Here is a 9,465-nt window from a genome sequence, read left to right on the forward strand (position 1 = left end):
CCGTTGCAATTGCATGTGGGGAAGGAGTGACATCAGGAGAAGGTGGGCACGCTTTGATGATGCAGACGAGGAAGGGCAAGAGAAAGCTTGTAGTATCGAAGAGTGATACTGACGAGGAAAGTGACGACCATCAAAGCATCGAGTCCTTTAGTGCACAACAACAAGGGCATGGCCGCATGCAAACCAAGAAGAAGCAAACGCAATGAGCTGAAAAGAAGCACATGACAGAGGTCAATGAAACAACTAGTGAGACCGCTCTCACTGTCACTTGCGACGATAAACATATTGTGCAAGCATGCATAGAAGACCAATTAGAAACGTTGATGGTAAGTGCTTGTAAGAGATGGTAGCATGATTTAGATTATGCTTTTTATTTCTTTTACGTCAATTGGACATTAATCACTTTATCGTCTCATGTAGATGCAAACATCCAGCCCTTTGCCACCCATCCCATTATGTCATTTGGTTTCTGTGCCTGCAATTAGACAAGTCACATCGAGGTACAAGCAACTCTCAAATATCTTTTTCAGCAATGGGTACGTTAGAGGGATGGGTATATTCATAGTATCATTAGAGACGCCAAGGCACTAGTGCAAGGAGGTTGATGATATGATTAGAAATGAGTGGAACCCCCATTGGCTAAAGAAGCATGAGAACTTTGAGGCAGAAATCAATGGCACTGATTGGGCCTTTTTATCAAATTGCATGTTGTATATTTGGGATGGTAACCATCGGCTCATAGCATGGATGAATGAGATATGCACATGTGAGTGGCCCTAAACTGTAGGACCTTAACATTTTTCAATGTATTTGTTACTTACGTCATCATTAACATAATTGATTATTTGCAACAACCTTTCCACATAATGTGAGGCAACATGTGTGCGTTGATTGTCACCTTGTGAAAGTGACAAGTGTGGCTGAGGGGGAGATTTTGTCAACTATTTCTCATACAAACAGGTATGCAATGGACCATATTCTCATATTCTTGGATTACCTTTGTGTGCTAAAGGTCACGTGGATGATAAAATATGTATGAGATCCTAATATAGAACGTACACATGCTGGCACAAAAGGAGGTTGTCCATACCTCATATCCAGACCTTGTTTGTGAAGCAAGGATCCTAGGGCAGGCTCACACAACTATTTTTGACAAGCTAACTGATGAGGCAAAGGCATGGGTGCAAGCACACAAAAATTCGGCACCCATTCCTACATGGTACAAGGCACCATTGATTGCACTTGCCTACGTTATGTGGAAGATAGGTAGTTCTTCAAGCTAACTTAACAATGTTATTCCTGATGCATTTTTTCCTAATACAATGATGTTATTCTTAATTACCAAGTGCAAGATGAGTATGATATTGCAGTGCGACCAATTGAATAGAAACAGACACAACTCTCAAACTCTGAGTTTAGAATCAACTGGGGCAAGGCATACTATAGTGTCAATGAAATGCTCGTCAAGAAAACTCGTTGTTTGCTAAGAGTTGTAGACCCCAACCTCGGAGAGAAGTGATATCAATAAGTTGCTACCTCTTTGTACCTGTCGTTTATATGTACTCAAACTACATTGGTCCAAAGTAACAATGTTTTTGTCAATGCAGAACTGTCTCATGCTTGGAGTGGGGCTCCAAGGACGGGGGGTGTATTGAATGAGGAGAGAGTATACACATTGCATCCTCAAAGCTAAACGAGGCAGATCTTGTAAGAATATTGAAGGCCATGGAGAGTTTTGACAGGAAAGCTCAAATGTTGATGGGCATGCTTAAATGTAGGTAATTCTTGTTTGTCTAAATTATGTGCATCACAAGGCAGACAAATTGGTATTAAATATTAAATAATATAACTTTGATTCAAGTATATGGAAATGCACCGTTTCGAAGTTGGGTAAGACAAGAGACCTTTTGGGCCATGTTGCACGATGGCAGAAGAAGATTGCTTTTGAGTTGGGAGGACTACTATAACATTCGAATGGAACACGATTTGTTCTTCCAACACACCCATGAGATAAAGAGAATACATATAAAGCAAATGTTTCACACTGTCTTCCATGATTTCAAGCCAAATGAAGATATAGAGTCACATAAGTCAACAAAGTTGGCAACATGGAGGCTTCTGTACTACAGGTAGTTCACAATATCCTTCTTTAGCAACATGTCTGTGGTGCTATCTTGCTAATCCATTCCAAAAATGTAATGGTAACTTTGCAAGTCAGGTTCATGTATGGGCAGATGGAGAGGGGGGCTATACAAACTCTGCAGAGAGAATGTGAGGACTAGGCAAATGTGCAAGAGGATCAGTGCATGTATGAGGATTACCAGATAGAGAAAGAGTAGGATGAGGAGGTATATTGAAGATGCCCTATTTTCCTCGACTATCCAGAAGGTGAATACCCCTCCAATGAGAAGGGTTTATACAAAAAACACTCAAGAAAAAACCAAACACAAGCGACACAAGGATCCAGAGGCATGGTAAGTAAAATGAGTTGCATTCTTAGGAGTATATTGCACTTTGTTGTCTCCTAAATAAAAAGACTATGATGGGTTCATAGGAAATTGATACTAGTAGTGCGGTTACTGTAAAAAGAGAACAGAAGAGCAAGCACACATCTAATATCGTTGAAGAGAGGCCAAGCAAAGATTGGCCCTCATCACCAATTAATTTGGTTTCTCCACACCTAGAAGGTTTGATGTTTTGAAGTACTATAGCCAAGACATCTCTTGTGTCCCTGTAATGAAAATATTTCCTTGAATATGAATCATAACCACCAAACCATGTAGGTCCCGTGATTGATACCACTAAAGTGAAAGGTGAGAAGGATCGAAGCTTGCACTCGAGAGCTATGGCAGGAGAGCAAGAGCAAGAAAGAGAGAGACAAGAAATGGGAACTCCAACAGTCACAATGTGTGACCAGCTAGGCCTTCCTTTATTCAAACTTTCATTAAAGGAAATAAAGAATAAAGTGACGGTGACCGGCGCCCACCACCTGCAGTGTGTAGTGGCGGTGACTGTTAGTGTAGTAATACATGGGCGGCTAGGCGGAGGTGCCTTTACCCCCAACAACCTCCCACTTAAAGGAGAATCTGCCCTAGTGAGGAGTGAAAAGAAAAAGAAAAAGAAAAAAAGACAGTACAACATGTACACATGTACAACAGGATGAGGAAAGACGTCATCTCATCCCACGCCCATCAACCTCCTGAGGAAGGCAAAGTGCTCTATAGAGAGGCTTTTCGTGAACAGATCTGCAGGATTGTGGTCAGTCGAGATCTTGACAAGGTCAACGGACTTGTCTTCAACGACCCCACATATGAAGTGATACCTGACCTCAATGTGTTTTGTCTTCGCATGGAAGATGGGATTCTTGGCTAACTGAATAGCACTCATAGAATCCGAATGCAGTGTAGGGGTAGCATCAATACCAAGGTCAACAACCTCCTTGCAAGCCTCATTGGGTGGCTGCAACATACTCAACCTCTGTAGTAGAAAGGGCCGTGCATTTCTACACCTTGGGCATCCAAGAAACAGCATCTCCAGCATAGGTGAATACATAACCGGAAGTGGACTTCCTACTATCTGCATGTCTTGCATAATCAGAGTCAGTGTATCTCATGACTCCTGTATCTTGGCTGCCATAACATATGCACATATCTGCAGTGCCCTTCAGGTACCTCATAATACCCTTCACAGCATCCCAATGCTTCTTGCCAGGTGTAGCCATATAGCGTGCCACAAATACCAACTGCAAAGGCAATATCTGGATGAGTGGCGATCATGGCATACATAAGACTGCCCACTGCAGATGCATAGGGAATCTTGGCCATCTCATCCCTCTGCTCATCTGTCTGCGGACAATCAGCCTGTGATACCTTCACATAAGAAGGCAATGGATAGCCAATAGGCTTTACGTCCTGCATGCAGAAGTGCTCAAGGACTTTATGAATGTACTCCCTCTGTGATAAGTAGAGGAGTCCCTGATGCCTGTCGCGTCTAATGCGCATACCAAGTATGTGAGAGGCCTGTCCCAGATCTTTCATCTCAAAGCTCTTTTTGAGCTGAGCTTAAGAGCATCTAGCTCATCATGATCTTTCCTTGCTATCTGCACATCATCCACATAGAGTACCAAAATCAATAAAGAACCATCACGGGCTTTCTTCTTGTAAAGACACGGATCCATAGCACTCCTGCTGTAGCCGTGTGACTGCATAAAGGCATCAAACTTATGATACCACTCCCTAGATGCCTGTTTCAAGCCATAAAGACTTTTCTTCAATTTGCACACTAGGTGCTCCCTATCAGGTTCTGCAAAGCCCTTAGGTTGCTCCATATAAATCTCATCATGCAAGTCCCCATGTAAGAAAGTCGTCTTGACATCCATCTGGTATAAATCCAAGTCAAGCTGAGCAACCAAAGCCAAGACTAAGCGCAGGGTGGTTATCTTAACCATAGGAGAAAAGACCTCATCAAAGTCCACACCATGCTCCTACTTAAAACCCTTTGCTACCAGTCTAGCCTTGTATGCTGACTTGGGGTGTCCAGGGGTACTTTTCAGCTTGTACACCCACTTGCATGGCAAAGCCTTCTTGCCCGTAGGTAAGGAAATCAAATCCCAAGTGTCATTCTTATGTAAGGAGTCTATCTCAGACTGCATAGCCCTCTCCCAGGAGTGACTGTCACCCCTATGCATAGCCTCATCATAAGTGAAAGGCTCTCCTACATCTGTAACCAAGACATAATGCATCGAGGGCTGAAATCTATCAGGTGGACGTCTATCTCTAGTAGACTGTCTCACAGCAGGCTCTACTGCCTGCCCAGCTACCTGTCCAACACCCTGACCATGAGCATTTGCTGCAGCTGTAGGCTGTCCAACTGGCTGTGCGAGAGCTCTCGGCTCCTCCTGAAATATGATCCTACGGATCTCAACAACTCTCTCAAGCTGCCAATGCATCTTGTCTTCATGGAAGACTACATCATGACTGCGGATGACTTTTCGCGCCTGCGGATCCCAGAGACGGTAACCCATCTCACCTGCATTCCCATAACCAAGGAAAATGCATTTGACACTCTTAGGATCCAGCTTACTTCTCTTATCCTTGGGCACATGGCAAAATGCCTCACATCCAAAGACACAGAGATGCGCATAAGAGGGAGGTTTTCCAATCCATACCTCCTCTGCAACCTGAAAATCCAAACCACTAGAAGGTGATCTGTTTATGACATGCACAACTGTACTAACTGCCTCAGCCCAAAAGCTTTGTGGTAGGCCTGCATGGCTAAGCATACTGCGTACACACTCCTGGATGGTTCTATTCATCCACTCACCCAAACCATTCTGGGGGGGTGTAGGGGGCGATCAACTGATGCTTAATACCCCTCTCATCACATAACTGCTCAAAAGCACATGAGACATACTCACCCCCATTATCTGTCCTTAGAGATTTTAGCCTATACCCAGACTGGTTCTAAATTAATGCAAGCCATCTCTGAAACACAGCCAAGACATCGGATTTCAACTTAATGGGATAAGCCCAAACTTTCCATGAAAAATCATCTATGAAAATACTTTGCACCACCCATAAAGTGCCAAGGGCTCACTCATGCGTGGCCTACCAGGCTTCTTGTGCGTAGACCTAGTCTGCCTGCCATAAAGACAATGCTCATATGAATCAAAACATGCATAATCAAGGGGTGGTAAGTACTGCAAACTAGAAAGCATTTTCATTTCCTTCAAAAACATATGGCCCAAACGGGCATGCCAAAAAAATACATGTGGATAGAACCCACATACAAAACATGATCAAGGGAAGAAGTGGATACAATCAAGGGATAGAGGCTGTCAGCCTTGGCACCTCTCGCAATCACAAGTCTGCCATGAGTGATCTTCCATGCAGAGTCTCCAAAAGATACATGATGACCTGCGTCATCAAGCTATCCAGCTGACATGAGACTGCATGTCAAAGTAGGTACATGACGTACATCTTGCATAACAAAACTACTGCCAGAAGGAAACTGCAGCCTAACATTACCAATGCCCACAATATCAAGAGAGCTGTCATCACCCAAGCGCACAGAACCCGAAACAGTACGATATGAATAAAACCACTCTCGGCAAGGTATCACATGAAAGGATGCACCTAAGTCCAAGAGCCAACACTGTGCATACATAGAGTGTATCTCTGTTATCTGCAAAGCACTAGAAGAAGCTGCAAGGATATAATCATCATCAACATCCTCAGGCTGCATAACATTGATCTCTTCTATTTTAACACTGGACTTTGCAGGCACTATGCTGTGATCAAAAGACTTATCCTGCACTTTGTCTTTCCCCTTATCTTTGCGCCTTTCATTGTGCAGTTCATGGCATTGTGGCCGGTATCCAAATTCTTATGGTTAACCTCTTCCTGTAGAAGAGCACTCTCAACATCAGATAATTTCAAGGTAGTAGTAGAGGCACATAATGCAGTACAGAATACATCCCATGACTCATTAAGAGTACCAAGCGAGAAAAGAGGAGTGACATCCTCTGTAAAAGTGATGTCCTACGAAGTCAAGCTCTTGAGTATAGCATGGAACTGGCTCAAGTGAGCAGACATGGTCACATTCTCCTTCATGCGCAGATCCATAAGATGCTTCAGCCAATACATCTAACTCGTTGGACTTTTCTTGTCATAGAGATTCTTGATTTTATCCCACAACTGCCATGCACTCTGTTCTTCCTCAAATACATTGTAATGAGCCTGTTCTGTGAGAGATAATACAATTGTGGACTTGCATAACTCATCAAGCTCAAACCATTCCTCATCTGGCATAGTCGCAAGCGGCTGCCCACTGAACCTCAATGGTTTGATCTGCGATTTCTATACCAACACCTGTCAAATCTGGCTCTTCCAATAAGAGTAATTCGTACCATCAAGCTTAGTGATGTTGAAAATAGCATGATCAGTGGACGAACTCACCATAATGCAGGTTGGAAGACTGTAGACAGTTCAAAACTGCTTGCTGTTTACTGCAAAAAATGACAAAAAAATCACCAAAATCAAGAGAAAATGGTGAGAAAAGTGTAACCAAAGCTGCTGCCCACCAAGTACTAGTGAAAGTACATCATTTCAAAATATTTCAATATGAAAAATCCATGTTAGTCCGGAGTTATATGCTTGCTTTAATAAATGACAGCAGGGTACTGTGAGAGTCAATTTTTTACCAAATCACTGCACCAAGTCAATAAATGACAACCAAGACATGACCAACCATAAACGGGCATAAATCAGCACCAAACAGTCATCAAGACCCTGAGCAAATACCCAAACATGTCACCAAAGCATCAGTTAGTGAGTAGGCATACCCCCTAGACAATAGGGCAAAGTATACATAACAGTAGCAAGACCTGACACCAGTAGGTGTATGCTCACAAGAGTGCAAATCCCAAGCTCAAGTCAAAAGCAATTCCAAGATATTAGTGCATGAACCATGTAACATGTAAGTGTAAGAGATCCCAAAGTCTCAAGTATCTGCAAAATGCTCAAATAGCATAAACCTCTTGCTCAATGTCGGTCAAGCATACAAGATGCTCCCACTGGCTCAAAAGGCGGATAAATGAGCTCAACAGCTCAAGCAAATCACGTCAAAGTACCAAAGACAAGTAACCAAGACAATGACTCAATAGCATCCAAGGTCATAATGGAAAAAGCCAAGTCGTAATGGAAAAATCCAAGTCAATGTCCAACTGCTCAAGGGAATACTCAAATGAATGTCAAGACGAGCTCAAACAATTGCCATCCATAGCCAAAGCATAAAGCATTCACCAAGATATCAAAACCCATACTGGGTAGCCTAGGCATAAACCATGTTATAGATGAAATGCCAACTGCAAAGAAGTGACAATCAAACCCAAATCAAGCTCTAATCTCATCTCAAAAGCATTCCAGAGCATAAACAAGACATGTGGCATAGTCCAAATACATCATGACATCATACCGAGTAGCCGGGAGCACCCCGTGACCAATAGGCATAACCCAACTGTGGTATAAATAGCTTCAGCCCTGAAGTTTCCGGTAGCATATGACCTCTGTAAACTGAGCATATCAATGCTCAATCCAAACTCAAATCCATTGGCAAACCATAGGCATACATTCCCGTATATATAGGCACCAACCGGGCATAACCGGGCATCAAATGCCAAGACCTGTAAGCATAAGATTAAAGTAACAGGTGGCTGCCCTATTTTGGACAGATCTAGGATTGTTCAAAAAAATCAATGGCTGAGCTAAATCAGCTCCAAATGTGTCTCACATAAGAGGCATAACATCCACAAGTGATCCGGTATCAATAGACATTAAAAGCATCACATAAGCCACAGGCATACAAATACATGTTGTCTTAGACTTGAAATCTGTTGTAGAATATTCTATCATTAGAATTTGGCAAATCTGACATCACCATCGTGTTCGGAGCGTGTCAAAACCCCAACTTAGACTCTTACCTTGCCTGAATCGGGTTCCGAATGCCCGAGATATAACAAAAAGAGTGATTTTTGGGCCAGATTTTGAAACAGGCGCAAAAAAAAACGTGAGCTGGTTGGGGGGGTCTGATGTCCCATGTGTCAACAATGGGGCCCAAAGGGGGCACAAATGGGGGCCAAAGAAGGCCTACACCAAGCCTCAGCAAGCCTTGATAGGCTGGAAGCAAGATCCAGGTGAAGGAAGCTCCAAGAGGTGTGAGCTATGGCTGCCCACAACCTATGAAAACCTTGTTTACCTAGACCCGTGGACTGAGATAAATCTTTGAAATAATGAAGCAATACCTCAATGTCAATGCCCTATGCCTCAATAGGTCGGGAAGAAGCTCGAGAAGTCGAGGAGTGACGGGAACTCAAGAGAATGAGCTATGGCTGCTGGAAAGGAGACGCAATGCGAATGGGGAGTCGATGGGAAGCTGAGAATGCAACGAGCCAAGCTGAAGAGTCGGAAGCCATGCTCTGATACCAGTTGGAAGGTGAGAAGGATCGAAGCTTGCACTCGAGAGCTATGGCGGGAGTGGAAGAGCAAGAAAGAGAGAGACAAGAAATGGGAACTCCAACAGTCACAATGTGTGACCGGGCCTTCCTTTATTCAAACTATCACTAAAAGAATAAAGAATAAAGTGACAGTGACGGGCACCTGCCACCTATAGTGTGCAGTGGCGGTGATTGTCAGTGTAGTAATACACGGGTGGCTAGGTGGAGGCGCCTTTACCCCCAACATGAAGAGCAGATTGCAATGGAAGGCTCCACCGAGGAGGTTTGCATCATTAGCATGGATAGAAGGATACAACAAGTTCTTCCAGATCCTGCGGTGGAGAGTGTTACCTTACACACCGCTATACAGAGATGCACAACAATGATGAGAAGTGGTGAGGCATCACATTGAATTAACACACATATTATAGAGCATCAAGATGGTAAGCTTGCTTTTGCACAAACCTCATGAT

The 9,465-nt window shown here is 43.4% G+C and overlaps 1 pseudogene; it reads left to right on the plus strand.

Annotated features, from left to right (window-relative positions):
* The first annotated feature begins 221 nt into the window (after window positions 1–221).
* On the plus strand, window positions 222–1,283 carry LOC148015490 (uncharacterized; annotated as a pseudogene).
* The last annotated feature ends 8,182 nt before the right edge of the window (window positions 1,284–9,465 follow it).

Source organism: Lygodium microphyllum, chromosome 24 (genome assembly GCF_053477565.2).
Source record: "Lygodium microphyllum isolate KBCC chromosome 24, Lygodium_microphyllum_v1.1.10, whole genome shotgun sequence".
NCBI classification, from domain to species: domain Eukaryota; kingdom Viridiplantae; phylum Streptophyta; class Polypodiopsida; order Schizaeales; family Lygodiaceae; genus Lygodium; species Lygodium microphyllum.